The sequence below is a fragment of the Schistocerca americana genome, chromosome 1 (genome assembly GCF_021461395.2).
Source record: "Schistocerca americana isolate TAMUIC-IGC-003095 chromosome 1, iqSchAmer2.1, whole genome shotgun sequence".
Classification (NCBI taxonomy): domain Eukaryota; kingdom Metazoa; phylum Arthropoda; class Insecta; order Orthoptera; family Acrididae; genus Schistocerca; species Schistocerca americana.
This window is the reverse complement of record NC_060119.1, coordinates 1,160,376,003-1,160,401,066: the sequence shown is the minus strand read 5'-3', so window position 1 is coordinate 1,160,401,066 and position 25,064 is coordinate 1,160,376,003. Positions and strand designations below refer to the sequence as shown.

The 25,064-nt window shown below is 42.9% G+C and overlaps 1 protein-coding gene across 1 annotated transcript in view; it reads right to left on the bottom strand.

Annotated features, from left to right (window-relative positions):
• Positions 1–12,785, bottom strand: part of LOC124551788 (ionotropic receptor 25a-like) — a 250,148-nt gene extending 237,363 nt beyond the window's left edge. The window contains exon 1 of the mRNA XM_047126467.1: positions 12,728–12,785. The gene's annotated coding sequence lies outside the window, so the exon portion shown is untranslated. The remainder of the gene's footprint in view (positions 1–12,727) is intronic.
• Between the last annotated feature and the right edge of the window lie 12,279 nt (positions 12,786–25,064).

Below are 25,064 nucleotides of genomic sequence, written 5' to 3'. Positions count from 1 at the left end.
ACTAGAGATAATCATGTACGAGTTAAAAATAATAAGACTGCTGTCGATTGGCCATAGTGAAATTTACAGTTATTACAACTGATTACCAATCCGCCATTCCTCCCTTCTTTTCTGTAAGTTGCTTGTAGCAGCGTTGTGTCTATTTGCACCTAATTACATTTTTTATTATGTCACCCTGTTTGCCTGAATATTCACATCTAAAAAACAGCGGTAGTGGCCGTTTGGAAAAATGGTTCAAATGGCTTTGAGGTCATCAGTACCCTAGAACTTAGAACTACTTAAACCTAACTAATCTAAGGACATCACACACATCCATGCCCGAGGCAGGATACCAAACTGCGACCGTAGCGGTCGCGCGGCTCCAGACTGTAGCGCCTAGAACCGCTCGGCCACCTCGGCCGGCGGCTGTTTGGACTAGCGGTTATAGCAACCACATTAGTTCGCGTGATGTAAAAATTAAAATAATATCATCTTTGGCTCAGAAGTAGGTAGGCGGAGTTATGTAGTGGAATGGTTATATCGCTGTGCCATCCAAGTCCCGACGCTTGTTGTAACAAGCTTTGACCTACACACTAGCAAAGTCGCGAAAGATTGGAGCGCTGGACTCTGTGCTTGGGTACAGAGCTTATAACAATACATGCTTGTATGGTCGGTGTTTGCACCTTCGTTTATCATTGTTACATGAGGATTATGCAGTGGTGCGAAGCATGTTTCTATGCTTATTGTTTCGTCTCTTAACGCCGGTGACATTATTAAAACTCACATAGATTTTCAAACTAAAACGAGCTCAACAACCCTCTGATAATCTCCCCAGCTTTAGGAGATGGAATGTCAGGTGTAGACAACGGGCTATTATTACCCATGTAACAAAGACCAACAAGGATTTGTTTATATGCAATGCGCAACAAAATCAAAGGATCAATGGTTTAGAATCCCGTGACTGTCTCCCATTGCGTCGCATAACTCTGAAATTTCGCTCAAAGGGGCCTACAGCCTTCTCCTGTAATGGTGCAAATGCGTGACGCCCTGCATCACTCTTGCAAGTTACTGACACATGCGAAGAAAAGACCACAGCTCGGAAGTTCACCTGAGCTGCAAGATGGTTTAATGACGTCACATTGGCACCAAATTTCATCAAAATTCTATCAAACGCCACCGTGGACGCGTCACACTATGAAAAGGTCGTCACAGCCATTCTTACCCGCATTTCACCCCTTTTTTTGACAATCTACATCTACGTCTACATTATTACTCAGCAATTCACATCTAAGTGCTTGGCAGAGGGTTCTTCGAACCACAATCATATTATCTCTCTACCATTCCACTCCCGAACAGCGCGCGTGAGAAACGAACACCTAAACCTTTCTGTTCCAGCTCTGATTTCTCTTATTTTATTTTGATGATCATTCCTACCTATGTAGGTTGGGCTCAACAAAATATTTTCGCACTCGGAAGAGAAAGTTGGTGACTGAAATTTCGTAAATAGATCTCGCCGCGACGAAAAACGTCTTTGCTTTAATTACTTCCATCCCAACTCGCGTATCATATCTGCCACACTCTCTCCCGTATTACGTGATAATACAAAACGAGCTGCCCTTTTCTGCACCCTTTCGATGTCCTCCGTCAATCGCACCTGGTAAGGATCCCACACCGCGCAGCAATATTCTAACAGAGGACGAACGAGTGTAGTGTAAGCTGTCTCTTTAGAGGACTTGTTGCATCTTCTAAGTGTCCTGCCAATGAAACGCAACCTTTGGCTCGCCTTCCCCACAATATTATCTATGCGGTTTTTTCAACTGAAGTTGTTCGTAATTTTAACACCCAGGTACTTAGTTGAATTGACAGCCTTGAGAATTGTACTATTTATCGAGTAATCGAATTCCAACGGAATTCTTTTGGAACTCACACTTTTCGTAATTTAGCGTCAACTGCCACCTGCCACACCATACAGCAATCTTTTCTAAATCGCTTTGCAACTGATACTGGTCTTCGGATGACCTTACTAGACGGTAAATTACAGCATCATCTGCGAACAACCTAAGAGAATTGCTCAGATTGTCATCCAGGTCATTTATATAGATCAGGAACAGCAGAGGTCCCAGGACGCTTCCCTGGGGAACACCTGGTATCACTTCAGTTTTACTTGATGATTTGCCGTCTATTACTACGAACTGCGACCTTCCTGACAGGAAATCACGAATCCAGTCGCACAATTGAGACGATACCCCATAGGCCCGCAGCTTGATTAGAAGTCGCTTGTGAGGAACGGTGTCAAAAGCTTTCCGGAAATCTAGAAATAATGAATCAACTTGAGATCTCCTGTCGATAGCTGCCATTACTTCGTGCGAATAAAGAGCTAGCGGCGTTGCACAAGAAAGATGTTTTCTGAAACCATGCTGATTACGTATCAATAGATCGTTCCCTTCGAGGTGATTCACAATGTTTGAATACAGAATAGGCTCCAAAACCCTACTGCAAACCGACGTCAATGATATAGGTCTGTAGTTCGATGGATTACTCCTACTACCCTTCTTAAACACTGGTGCGACCTGCGCAATTTTCCAATCTGTAGGTTCAAAAAATGTTTCAAATGGCTCTGAGCACTATGGGACTTAACATCTGTGGTCATCAGTCCCCTAGAACTTAGAACTACTTAAACCTAACTAACCTAAGGACATCACACACATCCATGCCCGAGGCAGGATTCGAACCTGCGACCGTAGCAGCAGCGCGGTTCCGGACTGAGCGCCTAGAACCGCTAGACCACCGCGGCCGGCAATCTGTAGGTACAGATCCATCGGTGAGCGAGCGGTTGCATATGATTGATAAGTAGGGAGGTATTGTATCAGCTTAATCTGAAAGGAACCTAATCGGTATACAATATGGACCTGAAGACTTGCTCGTATCAAGCGATTTGAGTTGCTTCGCAACCCCTAAGGTATCTAGTTCTAAGAAACTCATGCTAGCAGCTGTTCGTGTTTCAAATTCTGGAATATTCCATTCGTCTTCCCTGGTGAAGGAATTTCGGAAAACTGCGTTCAATAACTCCGCTTTAGCGGCACAGTCGTCGGTAACAGTACCATCGGCACTGCGCAGCGAAGGTATTGCCGCTTGTGTACTTTACATACGACCAGAATTTCTTCGGTTTTTTTACCAAAATTCGAGGCACTGTTTCATTGTGGAACCTATTAAAGGCATCCCGCATTGAAGTCCGAGCCAAATTTCGCGCGTCTGTAAATTTTAGCCAATCTTCGGGATTTCGCGTTCTTCTGAACTTCGCATGCTTTTTCCGTTGCGTCTGCAACAGCGTTCGGACCTGTTTGTGTACCATGGGTGATCAGTTCCATCTCTTACCAATTTATGAGGTATGAATCTCTCAATTGCTGTTGCTACTATATCTTTGAATTTGAGTCACATCGCGTCTACATTTGCATAGTCAGTTCGGAAGGAATGGAGATTGTCTGTTAGGAAGGCTTCTAGTGACACTTTATCCACTTTTTTATATAAAATTATTTTGCGTTTGTTTCTGGTGGATTTGGAAGAAACGGTATTGAGCCTAGCTACAACGACCTTGTGATCGCTAATGCCTGTATCAGTCATGATGCTCTCTATTAGCTCTGGATTGTTTGTGGCTAAGAGGTCAAGTGTGTTTTCGCAACCATTTACAATTCGCGTGGGTTCGTGGACTAATTGCTCGAAATAATTTTCGGAGAAAGCATTTAGCACAATCTCGGAAGATATTTTCTGCCTGCCACCGGTTTTGAACAAGTATTTTTGCCAACATATCGAGGGAAGGTTGAAGTCCCCACCAACTATAACCGTATGAGTGGGGTATTTATTTGTTACGAGACTCAAATTTTCTCTGAACTGTGTTCGATGGTGGTCACAACCGCGACATGCAGCGTTGAAATCATGCGGTTTTCTTGTAGGTGACCGAGAAAAAGGTTTCGGACACACGCTGCTCAGAGCTGACACGAAAAGGCCTCAGGGAGGTGGCACGCCGGCCGGTGTAGCCGAGCTGTTCTAGGCACCACCGCTACTGTTGCAGGTTTGAATCCTGCCTCGAGCATGGATGTGTGCGATGTCCTTAGGTTAGATAGGCTTAAGTAGTTCTAAGTCTAGGGGACTGATGACCTCAGATTTTAAGTCCCATAGTGCTCTGAGCCATTTGAACCATTTTTGGAGGTGGCATAAGCGGCAGCAGTGAAACTATCCTTTTCCCTGGGGCATTGATTCCTACAGAGTTTGCAGAGCGATGAGCAAAAGGACGATGTTGTCGACGCCCTTTGAATCTGCTGACACCCTCGGACATTTCAATATTTCTCTAAGGACAATGTGGGGCTGCCTTCCCACTGAACCCCTTTAGAGTGCAGCGCAACCGCCAATTTTGGCCTCTTGTACAGGTAGGAACCAATACGGACTGTCCAAAACCATTCAGTGAAGTTTGAACGTGATCGAATGTTTCAAAGGGTACTTATGCTTTTTCAAACCTCCAGTTTTCCACCCACTTGTGGCCTGATCACGTGAGAGTCCAACATTAACACGTGCGTCAATAAAACTGCAGCGGGTACTCGTGTTCGACAAGACCCTCAGTGCCACTCATACACGTTTCTTGAGCACATTGAAAATGTACCCTGAGAAATTCAGACAGCAAAGCGCTTGAGGATTAGGCGACTCCTTTCGACATCTTTCGACGTTCCTTGTGTTGGGTTTGCCTACCTTCAGCCGCTAGCACAGCTGTCAGGCTGACAGCTGGTGTCAAGGTTTCTGACCGGCACATTCCTAATGTGCTGAACAGAGATTCGTGCATGGCACGGAGGTTGTCGCCGAACTTAGAGGGACCGTTTGCCGTTTTAGGATGTCAAATTAAACACCTTTCAGCCGCCAAGTTTCAACCTTATTTTAGTAGGCAACCGGATTCACCGCTTTGTTGCGCCATCTTCAGGCCCCTGACCGACGTGTAGGAATAATCTACCTCGCTTGTGATCGAAGCAGGGGCCAGCAATACTGGTATTGGTAGAGACCTACTTGCTACAGTGACCACTTCAAATATTACCCGCCAAGTCGGTAGATTATTCCTACACGTCGGTCAGGGGTCTGAAGATGGCGTAATAAAGCGCTGGAGCTGGTTGCCTAATAAAATGAGGTTGAAAATTGGCTACGGCCTTGCCGCAGTGGATACACCGTTTCCCGTGAGATAACCGAAGTTAAGCGCTTCCGGGCGTGGTCGGCTCTTTGATGGGTGACCATCCAGGCCGCCATGCGCTGTTGCCATTTTTCGGGGTGCACTCAGCCTCGTGATGCCAATTGAGGAGTTACTCGACCGAATAGTAGCGGCTTCGGTCGAGAACACCATCTTACGACTGGGAGAGCGGTGTGCTGACCTCCTATGCGCATCCTCCATCGAGGATGACACGGTGGTCGGATGGTTCCGGTAGGCCACTCGTGGCCTGAAGACGGAAAAATTGGCTGCTGAAAGGTGTTTAATTGGACATCCTCTATCGAACAGCAGAGTCCCTCGACCATCGCTAAAAAGATGGACATGCAGAAACTTTGTCGTTTTATTTACGCACATGGTTATACGCACTCCCGCGTGATCGCACCACAGGAGGGCGGAAAACAGGCGGATTGAAAACGCATGAAGTACCCTTTGCAGCTTTGGGTCCCATTCAGATTTCGTTGAATTGTTTTGAACGGTCTCTAGTGGCTCCACCCTGTACATGAGAGTAAAAATTGTGGTCGCGCTTCACTGTAGAGCGGTGCCATCACGTTCAGTGGTAATCCATCCCCTCAATATCCTTAAAGAAAATTCGAAGCATCCGAGGGTGTCATCAGAGTCAAATGGCATCAACAACATTTCCCCTGTTGCTCATCGCAATGTGCACTGTCGTTTTCGATCGCGGAATGTGTGGGAATCAATGCCCCTGGGAAAGGGGTGGTTTCAATTACTTCCTTTATGCTGCCTCCAAGAGACCTTTTCGTGTCGATTCTGAACGGCGGTGTTTCCTGGGAAAAAAAAACAAAAACAAAAAAAAACCGAGTGATTTCAGAGCTAGGTGTCGTGGTTCTGATTACCATCACATGACGTCAAAAGAATGGGTGAAATGTAGGTAAAGGGGGCTTTGATGACCTTCTCCTCGTGTGACACGTGGGCAGAACTGTGGTGAAATTCGGTGTCAACGTGACATCATTAACCCACCTTACAGCTCACATGAACTTCTGAGCTGTGGCCGTTTTTACGTATGAGGTGACAGTTTGCTGTTTGAAGTGTTGCCGAGCCCGAGGGTAACGTCGCAGAGCGTCACGGTTGTGCGCCATTACAGAGAAAGTTTTTAGGCACCTCTGAGCCAGATTTCAAACGTATGCGGCGCAATGGGAGACAGTTAGGGGGTTTCGATGAAGCGACCCTTTCATTCTGTTGCTCAGTACAGATGCGTGTGTCTAAGCACAAAGAAAGCTGACAACCTCTATATAATAAATGAACAAGCTGAATTCTCAAAAACCTGAAACGCTGTTACACAGTTATTACTTACAAAAATACACATGTTCATTATCATTATATACGAGTGTTTTACTGATTTCAGGATGTTACATGAAATGGTATTCGAAACAGGAGAACACATATGTACGTATTTCAAGGTGCGTCAGTTTATTGTAGAGACGTTGCTTGGTAGCGTGCATAACGCATAAAATTTCTAGTTTCGTTCTAATCGTGTTGTCTCGCGTGTCAGTCAAGTTTTGTAGTTTCTAACTTTGCAGTCTCCGGTGTGTTAAAGAAAGTCATTTCATAATAAACTGAGGTGACAGAAGTCAAGGGATACCGATACGCACTTATTGTAATGGGACATCCTCATCTAGCATTACTTTTCCTCAACAGTAGTTGCCGATACAAAGATTAGTATTATCAGGTATTATCAGGTCAGTATTATCTCAGCTGCTTTTCTGAAAACTTTCGTATAATTTTATTCACAGTATGTTATATTTCAAGCTAAAGTTAATGAAAAGGAATTATATTACTTTGGTTGTTATAATCGAAAAGTACTAGTTCTCAATGTACAGTTAAATTTGTTTTTTAGAAACATTTGAAGTTTCGACTTATTTGGCACACTTAAAATTTCTATTATTAATTACACAATCTAGCACTGTTTATTATGTTTATTTCTGGATTAATTTTTGAAGTAATAATCGAAACTATTGGAAATTCATTTGTCAAGAAAAACTGTAAATCCTTTGGAAAATTATTATTCCGCTGAGTGAGAGAGTACTAATATTTTGTGTGAACAATGTAATTTCTGATTTGTTAATGTGAAAACTCAAAGGACTGTATGATATACTAAAATGTGACAAAACATATTAACGTAACAACAAAAATTCTGCAGCAACAATCTTCAAATGTATTTAGATCAATTCAACCATGAAGACCTAAAATGTGAGAATTTCAGCTTCAAGAATCAGACCCCTAGACAAGAAGAACTGGAGCCAACTCTACGTGAAGAGATAAGTAAACGAGAAAGTTTATTGTAATCGTCGCTCCTCTCAAATTTTCATGAAAGACTAATGTAGACAACAACTGCAAGTAGGATGGATGGGATAGATTACAGTATACAGATGGCTATAGTATGGCGTGCACAAGGTATGAAATGGCACTGGATCGGCAGAGCTGTCGTTCTTGTGAAAAGGTTTCCGACGTGGTTATGGCTGCACGACGGGAACTAACAGACTTTGAACGCGGAGTGGTAATCGGAGCTAGACGCATGCCTATTCCATCGAAATCGTTAGGGAATTGAATATTCCGAGACCCGCAGAGTCACATTGTGCTGAGAATACCATTTTCAGGCATTACCCCTCACCACGGACAATGCAGTGGCCGACGGGCTTCACTTAAGGACCGAGACAGCGACGTTTGTTTAGAGTTGTCAGTGATAACAGACAAGCAATACTGCTTGAAATAACGGCAGAAATCACTGCGGAACGTACCACGAACGTATGCGTTAGGTCAGTGTGGCGAGATTTGGCGTTAATGTGCTACGTCAGCAGAGGAGGACACGAGTGCCTTTGATAACAGCACGACACCGCCAGCAGCGCCTCTCCTGGGTTCCTTACCATATCGGTTGGACCCCAGACGACTGGAAAACCATGGAATGGTCAGGTGAGTCCCGGTATCAGTTGGTAAGACCCGATGGTAGGGTTCGAGTGTGGCGCGGAAACCACTACGCCATGGGCCCAATTTGTCAGCAAGACTGTGCAAGCTTGTGGTGGCTCTTTATTCGTGTGGGTTATGGACTGGACTGGGTTCTCTGGACCAAGTGAAAAGATGACTGACTCGAAACGGTTATGTTCGGCTACTCGGAGATCATTTGCAAGCATTCGTGGATCTCATGTTCCCAAAGAAGGATGGAATTTTTATGGGTGGCAATGCACTGTGTCACCGGACATCAACTGTCCGCAATTTGTTTGAAGAACATTCTGGATACTTCGAGGGAATGATTTGGTCACCCAGATCGTTCGACATGAATTACATCGAATATTTATGGGAGAATGTCGAAAGGTTTGTTCTATTACAAAGTTCTGCACCGGCAAGACTTATACAGTTACGAACGGCTATAGCGGCAGCATGGCCCAATATTTCTGCAGGAGACTTCCAACGACTTGCTGAGTCTATGCGACGTCGAGTTGGGTGCACTACGCCGTGTAAAATGAGCTCCTACGTGATATTAGGATTTATGCCATGATTTTTGTCACCTCATTGTATTGTTAGCATTTGCAGCTATTCTTCCACAGTTGCAACTTACATTACGTTTATCGTGCAGATAAGATAAATTCCGTCTTTTGCAACTGGGTATTTTGTTCTGTTTAAGAAACGTTGAGTTACAAAGTACGGAATTTTTGATGCCTTCTGGCAGAGTAAAAGTGTGTGCCGGACCAAGAATCGAGCAAGGGACCTTTGCCTTTCGCGGGCAAGTGCTCCTATTCTGGAAACATTCCCAGGCTGTGGCTAAGGCATGTCTCCACAATAATCCTTTCTTCCAGGAGTGGTAGCTCTGCAAAGTTCGCAGGAGGGCTTCTTAGAAGCTTGGAAGGCAGGAGACGAGGTATTGGCAGAAGTAAAGCTGTGAGGACGGGGCGTGAGTCTTGCTTGGGTAGCTCAGTTGGTGCCGGCACGGTAGCTCAGCGTGTTCGGTCGAAGGGTTAGCTGTCCTCTGCAATAAAAGAAAATGAGTAGATGGATCATCGATCAACTTAAACGGGTGTCTTGGACGTCCGCACCGAACAAATGCAACGTACAATATCGAAAAAAAAGGCCCGCGAAAGGAAAAGGTCCGGAGTTCGAGTCGCAGTCCGGCACATAGTTTCAATCTGCCAGGAAGTTTCATATCGGGGCACACTCCGCTGCAGAGTGAAAATCTCATTATGAAATTTTTATTATTTACACGATAAACACAAAATGATTTCATTATCATTACTGCGATTATTTATTCAGAACTGACCTGCATCCACGTCCAGTATAAATGCTTCATTAATTCACCGCTTAAAGATCGCTTAAAGAATCGAACTCAGGAGTACAGAACTGCTTCAAACATTATTCCTGCATCTCAGTGTTTATAACACCCTTCATCCCGAAATACGTGTCGTACAGTGATATAATTTTACAGGTGCATTCAGTGGTATATGTGGATACTCTCTGCAAAATGTCGTTGCGAATACAGTTAGTAATAAAGAATTAATAAAGTAAAGCGTCATGCCTGGACCTTATTGCATGAGCAGACGAAATGTAGTAAGCGATAAACTTTTTTCCTTTCATAATTTTGTGTGGCGTGTCAGCGAGAAAAAGTTTCGAATTGTTTGAAAATATGTGTAAAGTTTGTTGGGAGCCGCTAAATAGTCTTGTTCTCAAATACAGGGTGAATGTAGTCTGTGTAATTTGGGCGCCATGAGTTAGGCTGCCAGAATATGTATGTACAATGTCTAACTTTAATAGCCGTGCTGTGTGAGGCGTCTTGTCACGGTTCGTGCGGCTCCCCCCCCCCCCCCCCCCCTCTCCCTCTGTCGGAGGTTCGAGTCCTCCATGGGTGTGTGTTTGCTTAAGTTAGATTAAGTAGAGCGTAAGCCTAGGGACCGATGACCTCAGGAGTTTGGTCCCATAGTCCTTACCACAAATTTCCAATTCTAACTTTAATACTTGAGGACATCACCTGCCAAAAAATGGACATCTATTTATGTCTATTGTGCAAGTTGAAAATTTGTAGCAGACCGAAATTCGAACCTATGTGTTGTGCTTACTAGACAACGTGCCGACCACTACGCCATCCGGACACAGTGGTTACCACAACCGCACGGACTAGCCTACCACGCTTCCTGTCAGAGCCAGATGTAGTGCGCCTGCTACTGATGTAGTGCCCCTGCTCATTACTCGCGGCATCTCACTGAGTCCCATAAGAGTTCGAGCTTGGTGTGCGTCTGTATTGAAGGGCTCATTGGCCGTCATCGCCGTAATCATATACGAGGTGTCAGCTCTTTCAGAAGTATCCCAAAAGAATGGACACCATTTTGATCTTGCGGCCACTATGAAGCAAGACACAAAGTGAGATATTAGCCGCCAGTGAACACTGATTTATATCAATGGGGCTACTTGAAAATTTGTGCCGGACCGGACTTCGAACGCGAGTCTCCACCTTACTAGGCAGATGTTCCGACTACTGCATCATCTGGACACAGTGGTCACTGCCACTGGCAGATAATGTCTTCAATTCCTTTGTGTCTCGATTCACAGTAGCTGTAGGATCAAAATGATGCCCTTGGAAATCCCCGAAAAAAACAGGCAGCTCGTTTATACTTACGGCGATGACGGCCAATGAGGCCTCAGTGCAGATATGCAGCAAGCTTTGACACTTATGGGAACCGGTGAGATGGCACCAGTGATGTGGCTAATCATCAGGGTCACTACGTCAGTAGTGTGTGGTATTAGTTGAGAATTTGGGTCTGACAGAAGGCGTGCTAGGGTAGTCCGTGTGGTTGTTGTGACCACTGTGATCGGATGACGTAGTGATCAGCGCATCTACCCAATAAGCAGAAGACCTGGTTTCGAATTCCACTTTGGCACAAATTTTCAAATTTCCCCATTAATATACTCGTAAATCAGTGCCCACTGGCAGCTAATGTCTTTGATTCCTCTGTCTCTTGATTCATAATGGGTGAAGGATCAAAACGATGTTTGTTATGTATGAAGATAGTAACTGTTCTCGAAAGAGAGCCGAGCGGTCTAGGGCGCTGCAGTCATGGACTATACGGCTGGTCCCAGCGGAGGTTCGAGTCCTCCCTCGGGTAAGGGTGTGTGTTTGTCCTTAGAATAATTTAGGTTAAGTAGTGTGTAAGCTTAGGGACTGATGACCTTAGCAGTTAAGTCCCATAAGATTTCACACACATTTGAACTTTTTTTTCTCGAAAGAACAGATACCATTGACGACCGTGCAGCTTCCCTAGAATAAATGATAATTAATGAAACCCTCCGCTGCCGACAGGTGTTGCGGATACTCGTATACCCCGATGGGCACAGCTGAAAATGTGTGTCCCAACTGGGACTCGAACCCGGGATCTCCTGCTTACGTGGCAGACGCTCTATTCATCTGAGCCTACCGAGGACACAGATGAACAGCGTGACTGCAGGGACTTATCCCTTGAACACTGGATATGAGACCAACATTCCCAACTGTCCACAATTCTACATATGTAATGTACCTAATAGATATTTGTCCATCCACTCATTACTCGCGCACACTTTGGTGATTCCCGTAGGAGTTCGGGCAACCTGTGCGTATTCGCACAGACGAAGGTCAGTGGCTGGGTAGCCTTTAACTATATGTACTAAGCTAATAACTGTTCTCGAAAGAACAGATACCGTTAATGACCGTGCAGCTCCTCTAGAATAAATGATAATTAATTGAAACCCTCAGCTGGCGACAGGTGTTGTTGATATACCTCGATGGGGACTGCTGAAAATGTGTGTCCCGACCGGGACTCGAACCCAGGACGCTCTACCCATCTGAGCCTACCGAGGACACAGAGGAAGAGCGCGACTGCAGGGACTTATCCCTTGCACGCTTCCCGTGAGACCCACATTCCCAGCTGTCAACAATTCTACATATGTGGGTCTCACGGGAAGCGTGCAAGGGATAAGTGCCTGCAGTCGCGCTATTACTCTGTGCCTCGGTGGCTCAGATGGACGCCGGCACGGTAGCTCAGCGTGTTCGGTCAGAGGGTTTAGAAACCCTCTGTAATAAAAAAAAACTGAGTGAACGGATCAACGAACAACCTGAACGAGTGTCATCGGACGTCCGTCACGAACAAATTCGACGATCAATATAGAATAAAATGAGATTAAAAAAAAAAAAAAGGTTAGAGAGTCTGCCACGTAAGCAGGAGATCCCGGGTTCGAGTCCCGGTCGGGGGCACACATTTTCAGCAGTCCCCATCGAGGTATATCAACAACAAGTGTCGGCAGCTGAGGGTTTCAATTAATAATCATTCATTTTTGTTATTTCGGAAATAACACGACTTATTGTGTAAAACCTTTAACGTTATGTTTCTTAATGATAAGGCTATGGCTGTGTTTTATATTATAAATTCGGTCAACAATCATATGAAATAACGAAAATAAAATTGTTGTTGTCCATGGAAGCTTTTAGACAGGCAACCTCCAACTAGCACCAACAACAAATAATACAGTTACCTCTGCTATGCGATGCACCACGCCTATACTCGCGCAGGTGCCCAGCGGCGGCCGTGGCTTCCCGCGGCGGACTGGCCGTGCTATCAGGATGGCCAGCAGCCACCACATCGACCAGCGGGCGTCACGCGGACGCGCAGGTGGATACCAGACAGCCGAGAGCTGTCGCCATCGACCCGTACAAATTTTCTACATCGAGGCAGCGCCGAGCGCACACGGCAAGTACCCGGTATAACAGTAATCATGTTCACTGTAAAAGGCCTCTTTACTTACGGCCTGTAATCGCACCGACCGAAATTGAAACACCGCTTTGATATTTATCAGACTTCGTGGCGCTGTTGAGCAAATGACGGGTGTGAAATAATTAAGCTTCCATTCGGCTGGGAACTGACGTCCATGATCAACATCAGTATTAGGTATTAGGCTGTTGCCATCCGCCTCTTCGTCAGCGCCAGTCGAACATACCTGCGATCTTCACATGGTGCAGCTAGAGTTGCGCACTGCCAAAACTACGATTCGGTAGTTTTGGTTCAGTTCATAAATGACGAAGGAAATGATTGGATTACCGGTGATAGTCGTGGCATTGGTAGCGAAAGAAACACACGAGTAAATGAACGTGTGAAAGAGAAACCGGGAGCTGACTGCTTTCCTTTGTCTTTTTATTTGTTTGTTTGTTTGCTTGCTTTTTACTAATTAGAATCGCACGTAGTTCAGTGTTAGTTTATTGTGAATTTGATATACTTACAAAACGCTTCATAAGCAATAAAAGTTAGCTAATCGCGTAACTTCTGCGCTTTTGTCCAAACAAAGTAATTATTTTTTATGCAAGTGCGCTTTACACGAGCAAACGTAAAAAAAAAAAATCTGTGTAATTGTTGCTGTTAGTTTGTACTCAATAGAACGTTCTTCATCATGATCAAAGGTAAGAGTTTTCTGTTACCAAATGGTGCAAATGGCTCTGAGCACTATGGGACTTAACTTCTGAGGTCATCAGTCCCCTAGAACTTAGAACTACTTAAACCTAGCTAACCTAAGCACATCACACACATCCATGCCCCGAGACAGGATTCGAACCTGCGACCGTAGCGGTTGTGCGGTTCCAGACTGTAGCACCTAGAACCGCTCGACCACCCCGATTCTGTTATCATTGATAATTTCGAAACATGTTTGTGAATAACAGAAATGTGTTTTATATAAGCTCGACGCAATATGAAGCGATGTTTGATATGTTTTTTTACAGGTTTCTCTTAATTTTACTTTTTTTTGAGGAAATTGCGTTTTATAGAGTCATATGATACATCTGTATTGTCTTCATTTTTCGTTTTTAATAAAACATCCCTCTGTTTCACGTTAAACGAATAAAAGCTGAATTAAACATTGACAGTTTCAATTTTGTTACAAATAGTGCTTGCTTTTAAGTAAAAGGCAGGAAGACAACTATGTGGAGCGTAAACGTTCTACAGGTTGCTCGGCCCTTTATATATGCTCACTCAGTTTCTACGTGGTTCCTCGCTCCCTAAATCTAGGGGAATCTAGTGAGACACTGATCACAAACGCAAACGAAGTGATCTAATTAACGCCCGACAGGTACGTATCACACCTAACGTACAGGTAACGCGGTTCCGATCTTAACTGTCTATGGCTAGTAGGACAACTACTGCAGTGTACGCTTGGTCTAGGGTGGCCTACGGTCGTTTTACAACTCTAGGTTTAGTCCTTCTATAGGGATCTGTGCCTACACGTCTTGCCTCACACTGGTCCAGAGTCCATCTTGTTAGCACAGATTCTGCAGTCATTGCCCTGCAGCCACAGACACCTGTCTGTACGATCTGTCGGTATGATGCTCTCATGCCACCAGTCCGACCTTTCTTAAAGACCAAAGATGACGATAAATGCGCGCATACGTGTGCGTCCTCTGAGGATGCTATGTTACGGTCACCGTCTGAAAAGTTCCGGTAATGCTAGACTCACCCGTAACCGTTATGCACTCACACCACATTTCATCTTCAGGAATGGCTTTTTTCTGTGCTCGCTCTTATGCCAATAGTCCGACCTTTCTTAAAGACCAAAGATGACGATAAATGCGCGAATACGTGTGCGTCCTCTGAGAATGCTATATTGTGATCACCGTCTGAAAAGTTCCGGTATGGAATGTTAATAAACATTTTCCACAGTCGTGGAAATGGTGGTGTTTTAGCCTGGTAGCATTTAGTCGAGCTGTTCATGGTGTAGCACTTCCGCTAGCGTAGCTCACACTGTGTGAGACTTACGTAAACATCAAGCTGCTGTTGCTGGTGTTGGGATCTGCAGTCCGAAGACTGGTTTGATGCAGGACTCCAAGCCAGTCTACGCTGTTGTAAAAGTCTCTTCATCTCTGTGTAACTACTGCAATCTACATTTGCTTTAACCTGCTTACTTCAGTAAAGCCTTCGTGTCTCTCTGCTATCTGTAGCCCCCACGCTTCTCCTCAATTCCACCTCAAATGTTCCTTGTAGTCTGAGGATGTAAAAAGCTTTTAGGAATTTAAAAAAACTGGATGATCGAGGAAGAACAGGTACTATACTTCGTTCATCAGACGAATAAGGGCCGGCCGTTGTGACCGAGCGGTTCTAGTCGCTTCAGTCCGGAACCGCGCAGCTGCTGCTGTCGCAGGTTCGAATCCTGCCTCGGGAATGGATGTGTGTGATGTCCTTAGGTTAGTTAGGTTTAGGTAATTCTAAGTCTAGGGGACTGACGACCTCAGATGTTATGTCCTATAGTGTTTAGAACCATTTGAACCATTTTGAACGAATAAACCTGATGTAAACAAACACAAACGCGATGATTGGTCAGTGGCCGTAGCTCCGGAACACTGGTGTTGTTCCGCTCTTGCAAGTAGAGCCAACTTATGCATTAGACTGGATTGTATTGATATGGGGGGAGGAGACCAAACTGCGAGGTCATCGGTCTCATCGAACAAGGGAAGGATGAAGAAGGAAGTCGGCCGTGCCCTTTCAAAGGAACCATCCCGGCATTTGCCTGAAGCGATTTAGAGATATCACGGAAAACCTAAATCAGGATGGCTGGATGCAGGATTGAACCGTCGTCCTCCCGAATGCGAGTCCAGTGTGCTAAACACTGCGCCACCTCGCTCGGTACTCTATGTATTAGACTACTTGTTACTATGAAACTGTAAAAGAAATTTAAGACATTCTGGTGTATTAGCAGACATCGACGTTTTTCTTAATCATACTTAGCTGAGTAATTTGTGTTTCAAACATCGTGTACAGTCACAGTCTCTATAAACGATACTTGCGAGAGGTTTTTCTCGCTGTTAGTACATACTGTGAAAATAGATGACACTGCTTCCCGCTTCGTAGTGAAACATGCGCGGCGAAACGCCGTTAATGGCGAGAAAAAAATTGTTCTCAATGTTTTTCACAAGGTTACAGAGAATAATAAGCTTTGACATTTTTCGTGAATCACTGTATAATAAAGTAATTAAAGATTGTATTTAAATTACATGCGAGGTTCTGTAAGTAAATATCCATAGGTCGCTGGTTCGAATCCGCTTCGGCGGAAACATTTTTGTAGCTGTAGCTCAGAAGGACAACTGAGGGGTGTTCTTCGCGCAGCACTGGAATTCTCTTTCACCGGATTTAATCTTCACCTGGGTGACGGTGATTATCGCGAGGAGGAGCCCGAAATATTGACGTACCATGAGACGATTATGATTATTCCCAGAGACAAAATAAGTAATGCATGAATTATTGAATATTAATACTGTAATTAGTAATGTTCTGGATGGGATACAGTTTATATGTATGTTTTTCACTACTGAAAGTTTTGAAATACGTCACATTAGCCGGCCGCTGTGGCCGAGCTGATGTAGGCGCTTCAGTCTGCAACCGCGCGACCGCTACGGTCGCAGGTTCGAATCCTGCCCCGGGCATGGATGTGTGTGATGTCCTTAGGTTAGTTAGGTTTAAGTAGTTTTAAGTTCTAGGGGACTGATGACCTCAGATGTTAAGTCCCATAGTGCTCAGAGCCATTTTTGAGCGTCTCATTATTTTGTTCTCTATGGTGACAAATTAACCAACTTCACATGTTAAAAAAAATTCGTAGCATCGTTGAATGTCAGTCGTATATGCTGTGGGGCGGCGGTTGGGATCTCGTTATGATCCATAATTTTTTTGTTCGGTTTGAATACCTACATCATTTAAATATGAAAGTCATCAAATATATGTTAATTAACTTCACTATTACTTTTGAAGAAAACTGCATGTCTTCTAGTTTCTAATTACGTATCGTACGCAAAATTCTGGTTTTCATTGCAAATATAAATTCTTAGTTATCGATATTTTATAACAGGTTGTTAGAGAATGTTGAAGTTAACAAAACATCCAGAGTCAAATATTTTGGTGAAAAAAGTAAAATCAGATCCTCTTTGTTCGGATATTTCCATTGTTTTGAAGAACAGATTTGGACTTACACCAGCCAGAGAGATCAGCATCGTAGAAACATTGAAAACAATGATTATCACAGCTTCGAGCACGCTGCACAAATGCCGCATTTTTACAGTTGTCACTCTACAATAATCTTGCGATGTTTCCTGTCAATCGATCTCTTGTTATCGTCGAACTGCACCATAAAGTTCCTTTCTTATCCAATTAGATGCTGTAGCTCTTCATTAGTTACTTGATTTACCACTCTAATCCTCAGCATTCTTCCGTAGGACAGAATTTCAAAAGCTTACAATCTCCTCCTGTATGTACTGTTTATCGTCCTGGAATTGCTCATTTATGAAATGTAGAGTGAATTATCAGCAAAAGCGGGAGAAATTTTGTCGTGGACCATTGTCACAAAAGTTTCGTAAGAGTAAAGTGTAAGAATACGTGGAAAATCAATGCGAGTTTTATTCTACAGCAAATGTTTTTGTAAGAGCATGAAGTTAAAAGTTGCTTAAATATAAATAAATTTGCAGCGCTAATTGGTTAAAACTGCAGCGCCCGTGAATGATGAAGATCAGCCATTATGTGGGTTATCGTTTTGATATAAACCATTCCCAGTTTCAGAACTAATGTTCTGGCAGTTAACTTTCAAATTCAATTTCAACGTATATTTTATCATGTGGGAGAGGCTTGGACTTCTAGAAAACATTAAGTTAACCATTACTGAAATTAGCAAAAGACCGTTGTGGCGCATTGGTGAACCGTGAGGCTGTATCCGTGGAAGGTAGGAGAGAGAAAGAAAGAGGCTTGTAGAGAGAGAGAGAGAGAGAGAGAGAGAGAGAGAGAGAGAGAGAGAGAGAGGGAGAGAGAGACAGATTGGCTGCACAACAAGCATTGTACTAGATATGATCTTTAACTTAATTCTACACAAGTCGTCGCTGCCCTATAAATTGCAAATAAGTGAAGAACAAAGTGTGATGAGTTAACATACTCATACATCTACTAGGAGGAGTGAAACTTGAACACACTCGTCTGATATGTGTTGAAAAAAATGGTTCAAATGGCTCTGTGTACTATGGGTCTTAATAGCTGAGGTCATCAGTCCCCTAGAACTTAGAACTACTAAAACTTAACTAACGTAAGGACATCACACACACCCATCCCCGAGGCCGGATTCGAACCTGCGACCGTAGCGGTCGCGCGGTTCCAGACTGAACCACCTAGAAGCTCTCGGCCACACTGACCGGCGATATGTGTTAAATTTAGTGGTAAGTGGGTATTTCTCGTTAGGGGGAACTCATAAAATGATTACCCACATTGAATGGTTATTGCTTTGATGATCGCAGTCCATTTTTACCGACAAAGGATTTATAATTAGCGACTTCTATATTCGTTAAACTCTGCAATATAATCAGAAATGCTTGGAGGACTCAGGACATAAACCATGTGTGCCGTTTAATTAAGCATAATAAAAAAAAAAAACTGCACTTGACTGGTAAAGACGTTATAATCCACATGTTCCTTCAACGATATGTTATTGTGAACTCACCCAGACACGATATTACACCTATGTGTTGTGTTAATTTGTTTCACATACACAATTACTGTGAACTTCATATAGTTACATTAGCCGAGTACCTAGCGTTGCCTGGCTATCATATTCTCCTCCCCCCCACTCTCTATCCATCTGCTCGTCCCCCTCTCCCTGTGCATCACCTCCTTCCCTACCTCTAATTGATATCCTCTTCCTCCCCTCAAACTCAATCTCTCCAAGTGAATTGCCTCCGCCCCATTCTGTGTCCTCCTCCTGTCCCCCCTCTCTCTGTCTATCTCCTCATCCCTCCTTTCTCTACCCATCTCCCCTTGTTTCCCTCTCCGTCCAACTCCTCCTTCATCCTCTCTCTGTCCATCTCATTCTCTTCTCTTTCTCTGTACATTTCCTCCTCCCACTCTCTGTGGCCCCCTCCTTCTCCCCCTTATCTGTGAACATCGTCTCCTTCCCCCTCTCTGACCACCTCCTCCTCCTCCTCACCTTCTTTTTCCATCACCAAGTTATCACCCCCACCCCAGTAACAGGCTGGTGCTTCTTAATCTCTCAATATTTCTTGTCAGATAGTAAATAATATATATACCAAGCTCAGTCGAAATCGACCCAGGCCTTCAGGAGGAGCCTTCTAACTGTAGTTTTGTCAGAGTACACACATATCCACATATTTACACTTTAAACATTTACTTCTGCACATATTTCAACTGTACCTGTAGCGAATCACGCCCTGTAGTTTCGTACTTAAATTATATTTCTATCAAGTTTTGTTGTAACCGGTCCAGTGGTTTCGGAGGAGATGCGAAACGTGCATACATACATTTTTATGGTTCTGTCTATGGAAGCTGTGATGCTGAGTTAATATGAACAGTAAATAATTTTTTTGCCAAATACCAGAACACACCGAAGTTGAAGTGGTTCTGTGTAATTACTCACAGAAAGTTTAACAACAGCAGGAAAAGCACTTTGTATCTTGAATCAGGTTATATCTCTACACCTTGTGGTATAATTTATGTTTTTTTGGCTGTTCTGCTTACACCTGAGCCAGAAATTTCCTGTATATGTCATTGTATGATAAAGAGTGTGTTGAAAAATAATTTTTGTTTTCGGATTTTTTCTTGTACATCTAATAGTTCCCCATTTTTGAGGGTATGTCCTTTTGAGAACATCAGATATGTGCTGTTGATTGGAATCTTATAATACTCCATATTATAAAAGTAAAATAAGAGAGTAAATACCAGTTGTGTGCACATTTTGAATCTGTTACTTGGCCGAGTTTTGATCAGTCTGCTTTGTCTTGTTTAATAGGAAGTATGTTGGACCACACCCTGTGAAGTATTATGAATTTCTTAAAAGGGGTTAATGTTGAGCCAACGTTTGAAATGCAGAGCTATGGTGAGATCCATCCTTGTTTTGAATAATTCTGGAATTTTTAAGATTTAGTAAAGTTACCTTTTACTGAAAGTTTTAAATTTTTCTTAAAAAGACATAGATAATTTTTACTATAATAACTTTTGTTGTAATTTGGTTTAGCTATTGTCTCTTTGTGCATAGTCTGTTCAAAATAAATTTTGGACTTAGGAAAGAATTTTAATGGATTATGAGTGTCGAAAATCTAAATTAAGGTTTTGTGATATTCTTGTAAATAAAAGCATGAGATAACGGCAACTTGTGTGTGAAAGGACCAACCAACCATTCACTTCCTCCTAGTATTGCTATATTGTTTTGACAGTGGCCTTGTGTGCTAACATCAACCATGTTCTACTACTCCCCCTCCCCCCAGAAGGGGGCTCGGTACAGAATTCCATCAGACGATCGGCCGAGCGGCAAATTCAAAATGTGTGGGCAACCGGCACAACCTCTACCAAATTGTTGCAAGTTATAAATAAGATTATTAATTGGACCAGTAGTTCAAATGGCTCTGAGCACTATGGGACTTAACATCTCAGGTCATCAGTCCCCTAGAACTACTTAAACCTAACTAACCTAAGGACATGACAAACATCCATGCCCAAGGCAGGATTCGAACCTGCGACCGTAGCGGTCGCGCGGTTCCAGACTGAAGCGCCTAGATCCGCTCGACCACCAGCGGCCGGCGACCAGTAGTTGTCGCTGTCTTTCATGTAGTTGTACTGCTGTAGTTACGCTATATTTTGACTGGTTTGACGTTTATCTATATATGCGTCACTTAACCAATGCACCTCCAAAATGGTATTAATCATGCATCCATATTTAAACAAGGATTTACAGAACTGAAGTATTTCAGATGTTTGTTCTGAGATGCTATAATACAGTTGCTTTGTATCAGTGGAATCTAGTGGCAGAATGTCATTAACAAAACTTCATCTAACACCAAAATAACAATGATCACTCGCTCTTTGACTTGCATTAAAAACGCAGCTGTTGAACAAGGAATTAACTGTTTACTGGGAACGGATAAGATTTTCAGACTGACTGTTGTGTTTGATGTTTTGGCTTTCAGTCCAAAGACTGGTTTGATGCAGCTCTTCATGCTACTCTATCCTGAGCAAGCCTCTTCAGCTCCGAGTAACTAGTGCAGCCTACATCCTTATGAATCTGCTTAGCGTATTCATCCCTTGGCCTCCCTCTACCAGTTTTACCCTCCACGCTTCCCTTCAATACTAAATTGGTGATCCCTTGATGTCTCAGAATGCGTCCTACCAACCAAACCCTTCCTCTATTCAAGTTGTACCACAAATTCCTCTTGTACTCAGTTCTCCTCAGTACCTCCTCATTACTTACGTGATCTACACGTCTAATCTTCAGCATTCTTCTAGAGCACCACATTTCAAAACCTTCTATTCGCTTCTTGCCTAAATTGTTTATCGTCCATGTTTCACTTCCATACATGGCTACGTGCCATATAAATACTTTCAGAAAAGACTTCCAGAAATTTAAATCTCTATTGGATGTTAGCAAATTTCTCTTCTTCAGGAACACTTTCCTTGCCATAACCAGTCTACATTTTATCTCCTCTCTACTTCGATCACCATCAGTTATATTGCTTCAACAAATTTTTCCTTTGTTCCGTTTACTGCTTGCTCAATATACAGATTGAATAACATACGGGATAGGCTACAACCCTGTCTCACTCCCTTCCCAACCACTGCTTCCTTTTCGTGCCCCTCTACTCATAACTGCTGTCTGGTTATTGTAAAAATTGTAAATAGCCTTTCACTCCCTGTATTTTATCCCTTCCACCTTTAGAATTTGAAAGAGAGTGTTCCAGTCAACACTGTCAAAAGCTTTCTCTGAGTCTGCAAAACCTATAAACGCAGGTTTAGCTTTCTTTAACCTACATTCTAAGATAAGTCGTAGGGTCAGTATTGCCTCGCGTGTTGCTACATTTCTACGGAATCCAAACCGATCTTCCCAAGGTCGGCTTCTACCAGTTTTGCCATTCGTCTGTAAAGAATTTGTATTAGTAATTGGCAACCATGACTTATTAAACTGATAGTTCGGTAATTTTCACACCTGTCAGCACCTGCTTTCTTTGGAATTGGAATTATTATATTTTTCTTGAAGTATGAGAGTATTTAGTCTGTCTCATGCATCTTACTGGCCAGATGGAAGAGGTTTGTCATGGTTGGCTCTCCCAAGTCTGTAAGTAGTTCTAACGGAATGTTGTCTTCTCCCGGGGCCTTGTTCCGACTTAGGTCTTTCAGGGCTCTATCGAATTCTTCACGCAGTATCATATCTCCTGTCTCATCTTCATCTTGTCCTCTTCAATTTCCATAATATTTCCCTCAAGTACATCGCCCTTGTATAGACCCTCTATATACTCCTACCACCTTTCTGCTTTTCTTTCTTTGGTTAGGACTGGTTTTACATCTGAGCTCTTGATATACATACAAGTGGTTCTCTTTCCTCCAAAGGTTTCTTTAATTTTCCTGTGAGCGGCATATGTCATATCCCTAGTGATACTTGCTTCTACATTCTTACATTTGCCCTCCAGCCATTCTCACTTAGCAATTTTGCACTTCCTGTCGATCTCATTTTTTAGACGGTTTTATTCCTTTTCGCCTGCTTGACTTATTGCATTTTTATGCATTCTCCTTTCATCAATTATATTCAATGTCTCTTCTGTTACCCCAGGATTTCTACTAGCCCTCGCTTTTTTACCTACTTCATCTTCTGCTGCCTTCACTATTTCATCTCTCAAAGCTACCCATTCTTCTTCTACTGTATTCCTTTCCCCTGTTCTTGCCAGTGGTTCCCTAATGCTCTCTGTGAATTTCTCTACAACCTCAGGTTCTTTCTGTTTTTTCCATGTCCCATCTTCTTAAATTAATACCTTTTTGTAGTTTCTACAGCTTTAATCTACAGTTAATAACCAATAAATTGTGGTCAGAGTCCACATCTGCTCTTGGAAATGTCTTACAATTTAAAACCTGGTTCCTAAACCTCTGTCTTTCCACTATATAATGAATCTGAAACCTTCTGGTATCCCCAGGTCTCTTCCACGTTTACAATCTTCTTTCATACTTCTTAAACCAAGTGTTATCGATGATTAATTTATGCTCTGTACAAAACTCTACCAGGCGGCTTTCTCTTTCATTTCTTACTCCCAGTGCATATTCACCGACTACGTTTCCTTCTCTTCCTATCCCTACTACCGAATTCCAGTCCCCCATGACTGTTAAATTTTCGTCCCTCTTAACTATCTGAATAATTTCTCTTATCTCGTCACACGTTCCTTCAATCGCTTTATCATCTACAGAGCTAGTTGGCATATAAACTTGGACAACTATGGTAGGCGTTGGCTTCGTGTCTTCCTTCGCTACAATAATGCGTTCACTATGCTGTTCGTAGTAGTTTATGCACGTTCCTATTTTTTTATTCATTATTAAACCTACTTCTGCATTACCCCTATTTGATTTTGTAATTATAACCATGTATTCGCCTGACTAGAAGTCCTGTTCATCCTGCCACCGAACTTCACGTATTCCCACTATATCTAACTTTAAACTATCCATTTCCCTTTTTTAAATGTTCCCCATTGGTTTCAGCCGTTCGCAGTACCAGCACAGCGATGCTGTTTTGGTTGATGATACAAGGCCAGTTCAGTCAATCATCTTTGCAACTACGGAAAAGGCTGCTGCCCCTATTCAGGAACCACACGTTTCTCAAGAGATACCCCTCCATTGTGGTTGCCTCAGTATCGCTGAGGCACGCAAGCCTCCCCACCAATGGCAAGGTCCATGGATCATTGAGCGGGATGTTCCAACTATGTTACGACTATTTGTATCGTTGAAGTACGCACGCTTCCCCAGCTCGGCATGATGATTTTACGAATGTGTGATTGGCTTTGGTTTATATCAAGAGGCATTCGCAGGGAAGAATTCATTTGTAAGAAAGCTTAACAGTCTTACTCGAGTTCATAAAAAGAAGAAGGCAGGAACCATGCAGGCAGACGTCTTTAACCATTTAAGAAAACAATGGCTATTCTCTCGAATATGAGTTAGTGTCATAGCATATGGTCTCTCACTCAAGAGCCGTAAAAAAGAAAAGATTTGGGCAAAACTAGTAAGTGGGAGAACGAAAATGCCGAACGATGGTACCTGTCACAGTCTATCAGTGCTATACTTAAAGCCTAGCAAGGATTAAGAAATTTGAAATGCTACCATATAACGAAAATCGACCTGCGAAATTTCAACTTACGAATGGTTAGGGGTTTTCATTTAATATTTGACTAGCGTAATTATCCACTATTGCTTATAATTATTGCGGTAGCGCATACAATTAATTTAACGAGTATGTAAGACGTTTAGATCTCTATTTACATATATTGTAAGAGGTATTCTGACCCACACTTTTGCAGAAATGAAGCTTACTGTCTTGTTTATTTGGACATTGGTGTTGTGAGGAATCAGTAATCATTGTTATGGTGTGCTGTCAGTAATAGCATTTTACAACAGTCTTCAAATGCTAGTCTATGGTGACGCAAGTGTTACGAGAATGAAGTACAAGAAATGTACTGGCGAATCTGAAGTTTCATTTGACATTAAATCTAACCGTGAATACACTGTAGAGTTGGTAAAATCTATGTATTTTTGTTATAATTATTTGCTGTTTAGACGTGCTGAATGATTTGTGTATACATAGAATGTGATTAGGACTCCACTTTAAACTTTAGGTCATCCTGTAACTGGCTGAGTATGTAAGTTACAAAGATCATGCGTCGTAAAGCACTCTTAAGTTGAAATTAGCAATCAGGTTGGTACAACCTTACCTTTTATTTGCTGATTATGCTTTACTTCACACTCACCAGTTGCAAAAAAAACACCTACAATGTAGGTCGGGAATTGGGAGGTGGGAAATAAACAAGCTAAATCTGTACCATTAA